We start from the raw sequence: 16,718 nt of genomic DNA on the forward strand, positions 1-16,718 counted from the left end.
TTAAGGAACTTTTATGTACTCTTACTTCTGGAGAGCTGGCTATTATAAAACTATAGACCCATGTAAAGAGATAACATGGTAACTGAAAGAAATTCTCTAGCAGATCACAACACCAACCAGGTAGTCCTAACCAAGGTTATTCTATGTAAAACCTCAAAGAATAAATCTCTGGAGGGATTCAAAGAGATCATTATAAAATGCAGTGTTGAGTCTCTGATTCTGAAAAGGAAGAGTTAAAATGATCTGGTTGTGGAGCACATGGGTGGCCCAGTCGGTTAAGCATCCGACTCTTGGTTTCGATTCAGGTCATGATCTTGGGTCTGTGGGATCAAGTCCCACATCGGACTCTGCACTGACAGCACAGAGTCTGCTTGGGATTCTCTCTCTGCTCCTCTCTCTCTCTGCCTCCCCCATTCATGCTGTCTCTCTAAAAATAAATAAAAACTTTAAAAAAAGATCTGTACTCAGATAATTTCTGGCACTCCCAAGAAAGATGCTTTGTAGCGTCAGATGGTTTTAAATGGATATTAGCTAAATTTCTCCATGAAACCATTCATCATGGTACAAATTGATTACTATCTTAAGTCAATATTAGTGAAGAAACTTTAGAAATACAGATGGGCTTATTTTCACGGCATAGGTCAACCGCTGACAACGTAACTGTAAAAGGTGACACATGGCCAGGAGCCAGAGGTCCAAGGTCCCTTTGTACACCTTCCAGTGGATTTTCATTCAGGTTCTATTCTCCATGGGAGAATATGTATAAATACACAAATACGTTTCAGAAATTATCTATTTCCAGGATTGGTTGAAAGCTGTCATTTCTGAAGACCTATGGCAATTATAGTTGGTAAAAAGCTGCTGGAGTTTGTTTCCAACTGGGGCACACCAACCCTTACGCCAAGTGACTGAGACACACGCTTTATAAAGACCCATTATAAGAGAACTCTGTACAACCTCAACACTTTCTCAAAAACGAGGCTGCCTTTATTTCCCACAATCTTCAGAAAATGTTGAAGGAACAAGTGACATCCTTACATTAGAACTGACAAAACTTTCAAATCCCCTGAGCTCCCTTGTCCAGAGGAACTCCCATTAGCCTTTTATGGCCACGTGGTTCACGTTCTTGGAGTCATATCAGTTACCTCCCCGTGAATTGGTAACTGGAAGAGCTGTGCCCCCAGAGATTTCACATACAATATTAGACTGTTTTCTGCTAAATGAAGACATGGTAAAGTACGACAAGGGACTCATTTACTATACCCAGGCCAGTCAACCAACAGGATGACGTCACCTTCCCATCAAATCTTCCTAAAGAGCCTCTTATAATCTTCAACCATGAGATATCACATATTGGAAGAGACATCAGACAAAAATTGCTCTTGAAACTCATTGAAAGGAAACTTTGAACACCTTCAAATGGATTTTATCCACTTTCCATTCTCCATAAGATTTGAATATATTTTAGTTGTTGTATCTTTTTTTTGTGACCCCCACCAGTAGACCTCTCCCTCTTGGGTTCTGCCTCCCTTCACCCCCAACCCCTCCCCAGGCTTCTTTCCACTGACCAGTCAGCTCTTGCCTTCTTTTCTAGGCTCACTACATCTCTGACTTCTTCAAATCCTAGCTCCCATCATGCTGCCTGGAGGAGGAGGAGGTGGGACTAAAGCCCAGCCTGTTACTCTTAGTCATGTGTCTCATCAGGTACTGTTAATAAATTCAGCATTGAAGTTCCAGGGAGTCAGTCCTTAGGTTCACATACCACAATTAAAGAATCAATTCAGAATTCCACACAATTGGAAGACAGCTCCCTTAGGGGATCCCACACTGAGGATTCTCAGAGATCTACTGCCTTCAGTTTTACAGAAAACTGGACGAGCCGTCTGCCACCATGATAAAATTGCCTCTGAGTAATTCTGGTCTCATCAAGTGAGACCACAGGGAATTACAGCTGATGACATTTCCACTTGCACCTCTGTGGACAAATGACTTTAAACAAATCTACCTATAACCTGAAAAAGAGCAAATTATTACAATCTATTTATTTACCCTTACTTGTCATCTAGAAGACACTAATAGAGATCCAAATCTGTAACCCAGCTAACGTAAGGCCGTGCTTCTGACCTTGTATAATAAATATCTTTTTTTCCTAGATATCCATGTGTCCCTACAAAATACTATCTCCTTTGTGTCCAAAACGCCTGGACCTATTTTTTCAGACTAAAACCTCCTGCACTTTGGATAGTATTTCAAGATTTGTTTGTACCGAGACGCTAATTCCATACGTAAGCGAGGCTGGAGAATCCAACTCAGACATGAGTTCCAAAACAAGGTCACTTTTGATTATTCAGGCACTCTACCTGGGAGAAATACCGACTCATTGCTCATGTGAATGATCAGAGCAGTGTTCCCGATTGGGGTGAGACGGGTGATACAAATAGAAAAAAACAACAACAACAACACCAACAAAGACTAGAAAACTTATTACTACCTTTGGCAAATGTTATTGATGATAACACTTACACCATAGATAGAATACAGATTCGTCTCAACTTGCTGGCAAAAAGTCACAATAGACAATTACATTGCTCTCGGTTTCTTGTTGGCTAGTCATTCACGGTGGCATCTGTGCCACTGCCAATGTTTCTGTTGTGTTTGGATCAATGAAACAGGAGAAGTAAACAGGTATCTACTGCTTTAAAGAAAACGCTATTTGGCTCTCCAAGGTGAATCCTCATGCCCTATGGGATTTTTTCTTTGTCTGGGTTGGGTACTTGTGGTTACTGATTCCAAAGCATCTTTCAGAGAATGGCATTTGCTCCTATTATTGTCACAGCGGTCATGATGCTTTCTTTCCCGGAATCTTAAGTTCTTCTGTGTAGTTACTCTCTCGCCAGGTGATCACCGTGACGATACAGCAATGAAGAGGTTGAGCAAATCTCAAAATACAGTTGATTAATGAAACAGATGGACGGCCCACAAGCAGTAAAGATCTAGATCTTTAGCCTTCCCTGAATTGGTCAGCTGCTTGCAAGGTGAAGAGAGTAGCCTAAAGGGCAGGGCTGAGGTTTGAATATACAAATGGATATCTGACTATACTACAAACAATGACGATTCCATATATAACACTAGAACTCTGACCCACAACCTCTGCAGCTGCCTGACCGGGAGGCTGAACCACCCCCTCTGAAGCGCTCCGCCTAGAAGAGTTGGGACGTGTCCAATAGCTTGCAGCTTCCTTACGGTTTACCTCCATTTCTAACTCAGACCCAATCACTTCTAGCGAGCTGGCCTCCTGCTGCCCCATGTCCACACCTGCATTCAGGACACACCTGAAGCCTTCCCTTGTTTCTTCACGGCTTCCCCGCTTCCCACCCCGACTCTGATTCTCGGCCAGAGGCAGCATCTGAACCATGGGCCAGACATCATCCTATGCACTGAATTAGCCTGGACCCTCTGAGAAGCAGGTGACAGAATGGGACTAGACATGTATGAGATGTACTGGGGGAGACACCTATGCAGGAAAATAGGAAGAGAGCTGGAGAAGGCGGGAGAGTTCTCAGGCAGTGACACTGGTGTGGTCCCTGTGAAGGAAGGCAAGAAGACAGGACATAGAGGAGGAAGGGAGGGAGGAAACGAGGAGGGGAGGACTTAGAATAAGGCGAGTCTGCAGTTCTAAGAAACTTCGTCTTGAAGCAGTGGTCTTCCGTGTTCCTGGTAAGCTCAGCCACTGATCAGGAGAGGCCCGCCAGTGAGCAGTGCAGCCTCAGAGTGAATGCATTTTGGGTTTCAGAGCGCAGCTGCTTGGGCCTTTGGCCAATTATGTTCCACAAGGTAGGAAATCCAAGTGGTTTGTTAGGGGCCGATTCATGTCCTGACAAAATTCATGTTCGATTTCACATCCCCAGAACCTTCAAAGTAACCGTGTTTGGAGATAGGTCCTTTAACGTGGTGATTAAATTAGGATGAGGCCATTAGGATGGGGCCCCAATCACGTGCCACTAGTGTCTCCATAAGACATGCCCTCTGTGCACGCACTGAGGGACGTGCGTGCACAGAGGAACAATGATGTCAGGACACAGGGAGAAGACGACCATCTGTAAGCAAGGAGAGAGAGGCAGCAGAAACCCACCTTGCTGACATCTTGGTCTTAGACTAAGTCTCCAAAACTGTAACAAATAAATTTCTGTAGTTTAAGCCACTCAGACAGTGCTATTTTGTCATGACAGCCGTAGCAAACTAATACAAGGTACATTTTCAAGATTGCCATAAATACTATAAAATGTGTGTGTGTGTCAAGAAACAAGTGTTGGTGAGATTGGGGAAGAAAAGGAACCTTCCTGCCTTGTTGGTGGGAATGCAAACTGGTACAGCCACAGTGGAAAACAGCATGGGGTTTCCTCAAAAAGTGAAAAATGGAACTGCCCTATGATCCAGCATTCATAATGCTGGATATTTGCCCCCAAAATACAAAAACGCTGATTCAGTGTTTATTGCAGAATTATTTACGATAGCCAAATTATGGAAGACGCCCATGTCCACTGATAGACGAATGGATAAAGAAGATGTGAGATATATACATATATATGTATATAAAATATTCAGCCACAAAAAAAAGAATGAAATCTTGCCATTTTCAACAACATGGATACAGCTAAACAAAACAAATCAGAGAAAGGAAAATTCCATATGATTTCACTCATACGTAGAATGTCAGAAAAACAAATGAGCAAAGGAAAAAAGAGAGAGAGACAAACCAAGAAACAGTCTCTTAACTACAGAGGACGCTATGGTTACTAAAGGAGAGGTGGGGGAGGAATGGGTGAAATAGGTGATAGGGAGTAAGGAGAGCCCTTGTGATGAGCCCTGGGTGATGTATGGAAATGTTGAAGCACTACATTTCAGACACCTGAAACTAATTATGTTAACTAACTGGAATTAGAATTAAAGACTTAATAAAAAAGAAAAAGAAAAGGGAAAAATGTGTGTGTGTGTGTGTGTGTGTGTGTGTGTGTGTGTGTGTGTGTTTGCACGTGTGTGTAGATACTCAGTTCATCCTCACAAGGCCCTATGAAATAAGTACTATAATCATCCTCCTTCTCTGAAGCAAAGATGGCTTAAATTTGTCCTAATTCATGCTGTTCGTAGCCAGTGAGGAAAAGATTTGCAACCAGTTTGGCTCCGGAGTCCCCTTAAGTTCATGGTACTGCGGTTAGTATGACTGCATTGGATCTCCGAATCATAGCATTCCCCTTCCTTATAGTCTATGTTTCTGTACAATTAACTGCAGCTACTCTCATTTGACTGCAGTTAACTTGGGGGGGTGGGGGGGTGAAATTTAGGATATAAGTAACATATGGATGATTCTTTTCTAAAACTGTTTTTAACATTGTAGCCATGTGAAAAGCCTGTAATATGAAAACTAAATTATTTGACTTAGCAATCCAGTTTGGTTCAATTCCGTGCTAGCCTGTGTACCCATGAAGGTATTGGTTTATTGTATCACCAATGTACATTGGTTCCAAGCATCTCTTTGTGTGCTACTCAAGAAATCCTTATTCTGCTCAGATTCCTCACATATTGTAATATAAATACAAATAATATAAAATTATAATTGTATATATATATATTATTTTATTTTATTTTAATATAATAATATATATTATTTTTTTATTTTATTTTATTTTATTTTATTTTAATGTTTAATTTTATTTTATTTTAAATATTTTATTTAATATATATATTATTTTATTTTATTTTAATGTTGACTTATTTTTGAGAGAGGGAGAAAGACAGAGCGGGAGTGGGGAAGGGGCAGAGAGAGAGAAGGAGACACAGAATCTGAAGCAGGCTCCAGGCTCTGAGCTGTCAGCCCAGAGCCTGATGCGGGGCTGGGACCCACGAACCGTGAAATCATGACCTGAGCCAAAGTCAGACACTTAACTGCTTGAGCCACCCATATACCCCCGATATATTTATTTTAGTATCTTATATAATGTATTAAATTGAATTTATATAATTTATATACAATATGCAATATAAAATTATATATGTTATGCAGATAATATACAAATTAATGTCACACTAATTTCCTTTGATTTAATCGTGTTTCTCCTTGTAGGAGTCAAAGCAGCTAGTGGTTTGACCTCTTCGTACTTCTCCAAAATTTACTCTAATCATAGACCTTATGCTTTTATAAGATGCTGTAGCAAAAAGACGCTACAGTAGAGTGCAGGACCCCAAAGTTCTCTCACTAACAACCTTCTTGTCTCGGGGAAAATTCCTTCCTTCTGTAGACTTCTATTATTTTTTTATATCTGTAAGATGAAGAACTGGGGATAAAGAGGCTTTAAGACAACACAAGCAACGGGCCTAAGCCAAAACAACACCCTCCCAACGAATGCTACCAACACATTTTCCTATGAACTTTCGGTCACTTGGCAACCTGTAACTCTCACGGCTGACGCATTCATGAGGCGTTTGCAACCTACACAACCATCTTGATTTAAACAGGAAAAGATGAAGCTCTTTACCAAGGATTTCAAAAGAGCTGGGACTTCCATCCGCACAGGACTGGTACAAAGGGAAAAAATGACTCTCAGGTGAGTATTTCCTAATTAGGTATAAAAGATGAGGGGGAGTCAGACACATTTCTGCCAAAGAAACCTAGCATAATGATATTTGAAAACTATTGTCTTTATAATTATAAACTAACTTTAAATATGGATTTGTAACATGATTATCATGTTGATATTAAACTTTTATTTATTTTTAAAGATTTTATTCACTTGTTTTGAGAGAGAGAGCACAAGTGGGGGAAGAGCAGAGAGAGAGGGAGAGAGATAATCCCAAGCAGGCCCCGCACTGTCAGCACAGAGCCCGATGCCCCGACCGTGACGAGAGATCATGACCTGAGCTGAAACCAAGAGTCAGAAACCTAACTGATTGAGCCACCCAGGTACCACTTAAATTTTATTTATTAAAATAAACTTGTGCCTTGCTAGTTCTCCAGTGGGCATTATATAGGGGTACATTTTTGCCATTCATTGTCCACTGGTATTAAAGACTGTAGAAATCTCTTCTGAAAAATACTGTGTCAGTGCTCATTTTCAATTATTGTGGCTAGTTTCCCAATGTCTATTGGAACCATAAAACTGAATCAAACCTAAAAATAAATTTGTGTGAGGAAAAAAATCTATTTATAAACTGTTTTAGTTTTACGAACCTTGGTTTAGTATCCATGTTAGCAATAAAAGTCTGTCAAATATTTCCTTTGCTTTCAGTAATCACATTTGCTATAGAATTGAGAGCAAAAGTACAATACTAACTCATTTACAATTTGTTCCAAGCGTTCCAGTTGATTGTGTGTCTTTTCGATGTAATTTATACTAATCAAAAGATACAAACATTTAACAGCTTTTCTTTTCCTGGTTGGATTTTTTTTTCACCTAACTCAAAGCACAATGAAGTCTATTTTTTAAAAAAGATTCCCTCACACAATATTTTTTTAAATTATTAAATGTGATCTAATTTTCACTGTATACCAAGTTCAAATGTATGAATGTAAAGGATGATCTTCCGGATTTTGCCAAAGTTTTGATCATCTTGAAATCCTTATTCCCAAGCTAATTTAGATTGACAGGATATGGAAGGCAACAAACACATTAGGATCTAGTAAATAATCCCTTGATAATGATGGTGACAATGCTATTGATAATTTTTAATACAAGTTAAAGTGCACTTAGCAAACAGCACAGTTGAAAGCACTTGAGTCTTTGAATCCTCCCCCCATGATGTGATGGAATAGATACCTACTGCTATTCTCCGAAACATGAGGAAACGGAAGTTCAGCAAGATTTGTTAGTAAGCTGCCTCTGGTCATGCAGCTGGTCTCTATAGTGGAGCCCAGATTTCTTTCTGTGTAATAGTAGAATTAAAGGTAATACTTGATGTATCTATTGTGAAGCACATGTGTCTGTAATAATTTCAGCCTCACAAAAACATGTAAGTTTGATGAGGTATTATAAAAGTCAGGGATGTTAGGTTCAGTTTGAATAAGTTTGTTACTCACAGGTATCAAAAGGCTCATTCAGAATTCGAACATCTGTCATCTCTGTAGTTGAGTTCAGCTAGTTTATTTTACGTTTAAAAGAAAGATCCTGATGGAATGGGGTCAGGAGAACTGGCATTTGTGCTCGTTTTATCACTTACTTAATGGCTCCGATGACCTTGGGGCTTTCACATCTAAGAAACTCACTTAATTTCTCCATTATTTAAAACACACGCACAAAACACACACGCATGTGCACGCACACACAGTCTTTCCTAAAGTTACTTTCCAGTTGCAAACACTTTTTATTTGTATCAAAATCTGTGAGATATCTTTACAAATGGTAACAAAGACACAAGATCATTTCTGATCATGTAATACCCAGTGAAGTAAATAATTTAAGATTTCTTTGAATTATTGAATATTAATGCTTGTTATTTGCTTTCAAGAGCAACCTGTTGCATAAGAAATGCAAAATATAATCTAATTATAACATCAAATTCCTACTAGTGTGCTGTGATGCTTTCATTTTCAACACAAACATCTCCTGACACAGGAACAGAATTTTTCTTTCCTTTTTTTTTTGTTTTTGTGTTTAGAATTTTTCTTTTAATTTTAAGTCACCCATTTATTCTTTCATTGTCCAGGAGAATCATTAACCATAGTGAAGTCGTGGCTTATAGAAATAATTTTGAAATTTTGGTTTGCAGTTCCCTAATTATAATTGTTGATATAAAACCACAATCGTTTCCAATTTTGTAACACAGCTCCTTTATGTACCACCTTTCCTTCTACTTCTCAGGGACCTACCTATATTAGACCTTCCCCACTGCTGCTCGCCGGGGAGAGGGTGTTTCCATGGGGAAGCAGCTCGAGCACTGACCAAGGCTGCTCTTGCCACAATCTGGATCTCGATCTTGGGAATGTTCACTGGGAAGAAGTGTGACAGAAGAAGTAAGGGGCAATTTAAGGGAATCACTGCTATCTAGGCCATAGATAGCAATCCTGTTTTAATCCAGGGCCACTGAGTTTTGCTTTTGGCAGCCACGGGGTCATACTATTTTGTACATAGCTTTCTCGAGATATGATTGGCAAACCATAAAATATACCCGTTAAAATACACGGCTCAATGGTTTTTTAATATATTGAAAATTCCATCACCTCGAAAGGAAACCTTGTAGCAGTCACTTCCCATTACCCTTCCCTACACCCACTTAGGCAGCGCTAATCCACATTCTGTCTTTCTGGAGTGGCCTATTTTTTTTTTCCATTTTAAATAAATGGAATCATACAACATGTGGTCTTCCCTGTCTGGCTTGTTTCACCTAACATGTGATTGTGGTTCATCCATGTTGTGACAGGTATCAGCCCTTCATTCCCTCTCATCGCTGATTAATATTCTGTTGTATGCGTAGACTACATTTTGGTTCCCATTTGATGGGCATCGGGTATGTCCACTTTTTAATTATAATGAGTAATGCTAGTTTTAATATTTATATACAGGTCTTTATGTAGACACATATTTTCATTTCTCTCGCATACCCAAGAGTTGGTCCTCTTACCTAGAGTCCTAGGCCCCTGGGTTGAATCGTCAGATCACACGGTAAGTCTGTCACTATCTATCACGTGCAAGAAATGTATGTGTGTGTGTGTGTGTCTGTACGTGTGCATACACCATGTGCAGGGGAGTAGTACCCATGGATGCAATGGGTTGTTTCATGAGACAAAAGGAATAGAAGAGAAATCAGTGGAAATTAAATATAAATGTAGTCTGACACTTCAACAAATATGTTCATTTGATATTTCTTTACACACAAAATAGACTTCTAGGCATGTCATTTAAGCCTGTGATATATTTTTTCAATATGAAGTTAAAATCACAATTCCTAACTTTACTCCGTCACCTAAACAATATCTCAACTTTAAATTCCACTCATTACTCATTTTAATGAAAATAACAACTTGGGGACGTCAAAGTCTGTTTCATTCTCTTATACTTTATGTGTAGTGTGGTATGAATGAGCAATTTCACCATTGTTTTCTTTAGCCAGCTCACAATCCATTCCGGCTCACGTGCTTCCGTGGCTGAGGAAGACCAGCCCGCCAATCGACTGCGTAAGATGAACTGAAGTAATATCGGATTCCATTAGCTCCGGAGCCATCATGGCACAGCAAAGCTCGAGGGAAGGAGAGCACACCTCACGTCAGAGCCTCATGTTGCCGAGCCTCACTCAGAGAATATTGTCTGCTGAGCACAAGGCATACCTGGAGGGTGGAAAGAGGTTAGATCAGGGATGAGGAGTTGGTTAAGGTGCATTAATATGTTAATGAAGTCACTACATCAGACAGCAGGTCAATAAGTAGATTATATAACGATCCCATTCAATTTGAATTTCCAGCAACAATAGGCAGGTTTTTAAACGATAAGCTCTTTAAGTCCTTTCACTCACCTGTTCGTTGGAAACACAAATCCAAGTCGCTGATGCTTTTCATGCAGCTTCCTTTCTCGTGGTGTTCTGCAAAACCCTACTTCTGTTTGCCACCCACTTTGACTCTATTTTCCTATTTCGACCCCCAATTCATATTTTTCTAGTTATTGTTATATAATATATAAATGGAAATCATGAATTCTAAGTTTGAGAAAATTGTACTTGAAAAATAGGACTGATATTTGCCCCGTAAATGAGAGATTATTGGCCCAATTGCCCAGTTATTCTGCTTAGCCTGAAAGAAACGTATATTTGCTCTGCTGCCATAACAAAATCCCACAGGTTGGGTGGCTTAAACAACAGAAACATTTTCTTAAATCCTAGAGGCTGGAAGTCCCAGATCACAGTCCAGAGAATTTGGTTTCTGGGGAGAGCTCTCTTCCTAGCTTAGAGGTAGCAACCATCTTGTTGTATTCTCTCATGGCTTTTCTCTTGCTCAGGCGTGGATGTGCAGGAGAGAGAGAGAGAGAGAGAGAGAGAGGGAAAGAGGGGGCAAGAGCTCTCTAGTGTCTCCCTTTCCTCTTGTAAGGACATGGATCCCATGAGTTCAGGGCCCTCACCCATGACCTCACCATGACCTCCCTAAGACCCCATCTCTGACCACCATCGCATGAAGTTAGGGCCTCAACATATTAATGGGCGGGCAGGGCATAAGTCAGTCCATAACAGAACCCAAGAAGTTTTGGGTCGTTATACATGAACTAAAGTTGTGAATTTTCACTTTTATTGATCACAAAAGAGCTGCACTTACAAAGTAGCCATCTACCATTCTAACTATGTGCTGATTATCTAATTAATGATTCTTCCAAGCATGCTGATACAGTAGTACTCATAAACTCACATCAGCATTTACTGGTCATCTAACTTTTACACCAAAGATTTTATGCATAGTTCAATAAACATAAGATAAGCTGATTTCTAACAGATCAAGTGATAGAATTGGGAAAAAAAAATCCTTTGCATAATTTGTGTTCCACATCAGATATGTTAGTATAGGCTTAAGAGAGAGAGAGAATATTGGGACTACATAAAACTGAAAAGCTTCTTAACAGCCAAAGAAATAATCAACAAAATGAAAAGGCAACCTATAGAATGGGAAAAAGTATTTGTAAGCCATCTATCTGACAATATCCAAAATGTATTAAGGAACTCATACAAGTCAATGGTATAAAAGCAAATAACTTGACTGAAAAATGAGCAAAAGGCCTGAATAGACATTTTTCTAAAGACACATAAATGGCCAAAAGGTATGTGACAAGGTGCTCAATGCTACTAATCAGGCAAATGCAAATCAAAACCATCATGAGATATCACCTCATACATTTTAGGATGGCTATTATCAAAAAGACAAAAAAAAAAAAAAAGACAAGTAATAACAAGTGCGGGTGAACATGTGGAAAAAAGGGATATAGCCACTGTGGAGATTAGTATGGAGGTTCCTCAAAAATTTAAAAAAGGAAATATCATATGACCCAGCAATCCCACTCTAGGTATATATGCAAAGAAAATAAAATCAGTGTCTCAGGGGCATCTTCATGGCTCAGTTGGTTGAGCATCCAAGTCTTGATTTCAGCTCAGGTTATGATCCCAGGGTTGTGGGATCAAGCCTGTGTCCAGGTCCACACTGAGCATGGAACCTGCTTAAGATTCTCTCTCTCACTCCTTCTGCCCCTCTCTCCAGCTCATGTGCTCTCTCTCTCAAAAAAAAAAAAAAAAAAAAAAGTCAGTATCTCAAAGAAATATCTGCCCTCCCATGTTTGTTGCAGTTTATTCACAATAGCCAAGAAAAGGAAACAATCTAAGGGTCCACTGATGGAAAAATGGACAAATAAAATGTATATACATACAATGGAATATTATTCAGTCATAAAGAAGAAGAAGAAGGCAATCTTGCCATTTGTGACAGTGTGGATGAACCCAGAGAACAGTATGCTGAGTGAAATCAATCAACCACAGAAAGGCAAATATGATATCATCTCACTTATATGTGGAATCTAGAAAAGTCAGACTCATAGAACCAGAGAATAGAATGGTGGTCAGCAGGAGCTGAGGGGTGGGGAAATGGGGAGATATTGGTCAAAGGACATAAACTTCCATTGATAAGATAAATATGCTCTGGGGTCTAATGTGGAGCACAAGGAGGACAATTAGTATTGTGTTTTTGAAATTTCTTGAGAGAGATCTTAAATATTCTTACTGAACACACAAAGAAAGGTAACTATGTGATTTGGTGGATGGATTGATGAACTTGATTGTAATAATCATTTCATAATATATACATATATTAAATCATCATGTTCATCTTAAATAAATACAATTTTTGTCTGTTAATATCTCAATAAACCTGGAAGAAATAAATAAATACATAAGTAACACAAAGAAAGTATTTCTGTGAGTATCATTAATTTTGAATTTTTAAAATAATGTGCAGTCTTACAAGGCTATTTATGAATTTATCAATAAAATCCACTAATATTCTATATTTTTTCTTATGTGTGAAGTATACACATTCTTAGTCGTTTTTCTTTTAATGATTATTTATTTTTGAGAAAGTGAGAGAGTGGAGATTGGGCAGAGACAGAGGGAGACAGAGGACCTGAAGTGGGCTCAGTGCTGACAGTAGTCAGCCCGATGCAGGGCTTGAAATCAAGAACCATGATATCATCATCTGAGCCAAAGTCATATTTTTATGTTAAGCGTATCTTTACATGTGATTTTGCTTAAATGCAGTGGAAAAATGGATGGCAGTGTTTGTCTCATGGAGATTCTGTCAGGATCCCATGAGGAATGTGCTTAGAACAGTATAGGGTCAGGCATATAGCAAATGCACACTGACGTGGGCTCTCTCATTGCTATGGTACTGGTGTGTTTTCCAAAATGGCCACAAAAAGAATTGATTCTGTCCCACAGAGCTTCTTACAATGGGACAGGCACTCCTCCTACAGACAAGAGCCCAGAGCGGCCCGTTTCCTCTCGCTGAAACTTTTTCTGACTCCCCAGACCATCAGAGTCCAGCCCAAGATGCCACTTTCCTTCTGAGCCAACGTCATCCAAGAGCACACACCCCCTTCCTCACCCTCGCACATGTGCGCTCTCTCTCATTCTGCGCTCTTAGCCTTAGAGAAGCAGCCGCCATCTTGTGAGGAAACCCAATCCACCTAGAGTGACCACGTGGAGATGTCCCAGCTGTCTGTGCCAGCTAAGGTTTCGGCCAACAGCCCCCATCAAACCTGAGTGAATAAGCCTCAAATCATCCCAGCCATAGGTAGGCTCCACTTCTTCCATCTGAGACTTCATACCTGGGGCAGAGATGAGCGGTCCCCCTGAGTCCCATTCGCTTTTTCACCTGCAGAAACTGTCACAGATCAGTAAGGATTGCTGTTGTTTTAAGCCACAAGGTATTGTGAAAAGCTGCTGTACAGAAAAAGAGAACGAATACAACCTATTTTCTAAAGCAATGGAATTTCTAAAATGGACAATTCCCCATCCCACCAACACCACTGTCACTTAATGAAAGTTGACTGACTTGAATTAGAGCAATTTTCATTTCACAAGCATAGGTTAGAGTGTACTCCATACACTGTGACCAGATAAAAGTCTTGCTCTAACAGCGGGTCCCAAAAGGGGGAGTGAACCAGGCACAATCTAATAAGATAATTAAAGTCGTAATATAAATGTCTTGCATTTTTTTGTCAAATGTCTGTGAAAACACATGCTATAAAAATAATGCTATTCTTTCTATTCAAATTATAATTGGTGGAAAAAGTATTCTTTTTCTTATATTGTTCTATTTCTCCTATTTTGGTAGGGTGGGGGTCACCCTCCCTGAGCCTTGGCCAGCACCACTGTAACAGCTTGAGATCACATGTACCATAGTGTCACCATGGGAGCCACGTGGTAGCAGAGGAGGTGCAGAAATAAGGCCATTTCCATGGAACTGACCCACAGGTGACTGGGCAGGTGGAGTGTTGGAATGGGTTGGTGGAGGCACAACCGGGGTGCCAGCTCTGCGGTGAAGTGTCCCAAGGATGGCTGCTGTTTTCCCAGGACACGGTCTTGACTTTGAGCCAAAGGCTTGTGTTTATTGCTGCTTCCCTGGGAAGAAAAATACATGGGTCAGGAATCATGGAGAAAAACATGGTAGTCTCCGCTCACAAACTGTGCTTTCTCTCTCTGTAATGCTGGGCTCTTCAGGTTTAGAAGCCCTGGTGCCACAGAGGGAACACGTCCGCCAGAAACCACGGCCAGCTGTCACTGTCTCCAGGCTGTTCCGGGAAGAAGGGAAATGACTTAGTTTCCTCACTTTTCCATAACACGCTACTGAATATCTGGTGGCTTTAAAACAGCAGAAATGTCACTTCTCAAATTCTGGAATCTAGCAGTGTGTGTGATCGAGGTGTCAGTAGGACCTTGCTTCCTCTGAAGGCTCTAGGGAAGAATTTCTCCTTGCCTCTTCAGGCTTCTGATGGCTCTGTGCAATCCTCAGCTCGCAGCTGTATCTGGCTGACCTCTGCCTCCATCTTCCCGTGGCCTTCTTCCTTGTGCGTGGCTGGGTGTCCTTTCCTCTTACAAGGGCAACTGCCATTAGATGTAGGGCCCACCCTGACCGGGTCTGACTTCACCTTAAATTCATTGCTTACTCTTAGAAAGACTCTATTTCCAGATAAAGACACATTCTGAGCTTCTAGACAGATGTGAAGACTTGGGGAACATTATCCACCCACTACAAGAAGTCACTATCTTGGCTGGGGCCACTGACTTTGATCATTAAAAGGGTTGGGGGCGTGTGACACAAAGAAACTAGGAGGAATATACAAAATGTTAGGAAATCTCTAAATATGTAAGCTGTAGTTTTATGTAGCCTTATCTTTTATGTTGTTAGTATTGATATTTTCTTGAATATATTTACCTCTAATTATTCTACTAAGATACAATTTGCATTCAGTAAAATTAATTTTGGGGCTACAGAGCTATGAGTTTTCACGAAGTCACTGGAAAAATTTCTTAGCTCAAAGGAAAATCTGACTTCCAGGATTATACAGGAGCACAACTCTGTCCTAAATCATCTTGGTAACCCATATGGTGTTTACTTTGGCGGCACATAATATTTCAAGGCAGGAGGCTCATATTTCATATTGGTGAAGACTGCAAAAGCCATTTTCCAAATTAGAGAGAATTGGTGTTAAAAACTGCATCCACACACGGGGTCAGGCTTCCAGATAATACTGTCTCCACGATAAGGGATAGCATTACAAGTTCTCCTCCTACGTTAGCAGAACGATGAGTTTCGATGTCATAAATACACTCCCCTTTGCTCTCAAACAGAAACTTTGTCAACAAGTTGCCTGACCCCAATATCTTCAAAATAATGTGCTTATGCTCTGGTACTGGTCATGTTAGTGATGTGCCCACAGCCTTCAGTGTAGCCTTGAAACAAAACCCCTTGCAATGTAAAGGACTGGAAGCGATTCACCTACAAGTTAGTCTTATAGGAAGGTAGTCTTTCAAGCAGACACTCTGCTTAGCCACAGTCTAAACACATTTCTTCGCTCTATGATTATTCACATGTGTAAAGAGTGAAGTTTCTTTAAAACAGTTTTGTAGAAAAAAAAAGTTTGAGGATCTAACCCCAATCCTAACCATAACCCTAAATGCTACTAGAGAATACGTTGGCTTTTTTTTTTTCTCTTCAACTCTGAAAATCCAGAGTTTTAGTTTTCAAGCCCAAGAGAGAAATGAAACAAAACAATACAAAAAAAAGTCATGTTTCAAAGTCCTGCTCGCCATGAAGTGGAAAATCTACCCCCTACGTGCCTAATTGCCATGAGTATTGTACCCTCACTCCCAACAATGCCCACATTCCTTATTACTCTCACTCGACAAGTAAAGGTAGGGAGTTTATTATGGTATTCAATTTCCAGGGACATGGAAACATATTGCTAAGAATTTCAAATGTATATATTTAAAAATTAGTTGGCATTTTTAATTTGTTAAGATGCAGGATTTTCCTGAGGACATCAAGAAACACTTGGCCAAAAAAAAAAAAAGAAAAAGAAAACTAGAACTTTGTCCTGGATCCTAAAGAAATGGAAGAATTGACCCAGACAACCAAATCAGGGGGAGGAAATGGCATCGAGGAAGGGCATTCTCTACAAAGAGAAATGATGACATGGAAAATT

Source organism: Leopardus geoffroyi, chromosome A1 (assembly GCF_018350155.1).
Source record: "Leopardus geoffroyi isolate Oge1 chromosome A1, O.geoffroyi_Oge1_pat1.0, whole genome shotgun sequence".
NCBI classification, from domain to species: Eukaryota; Metazoa; Chordata; class Mammalia; order Carnivora; family Felidae; genus Leopardus; species Leopardus geoffroyi.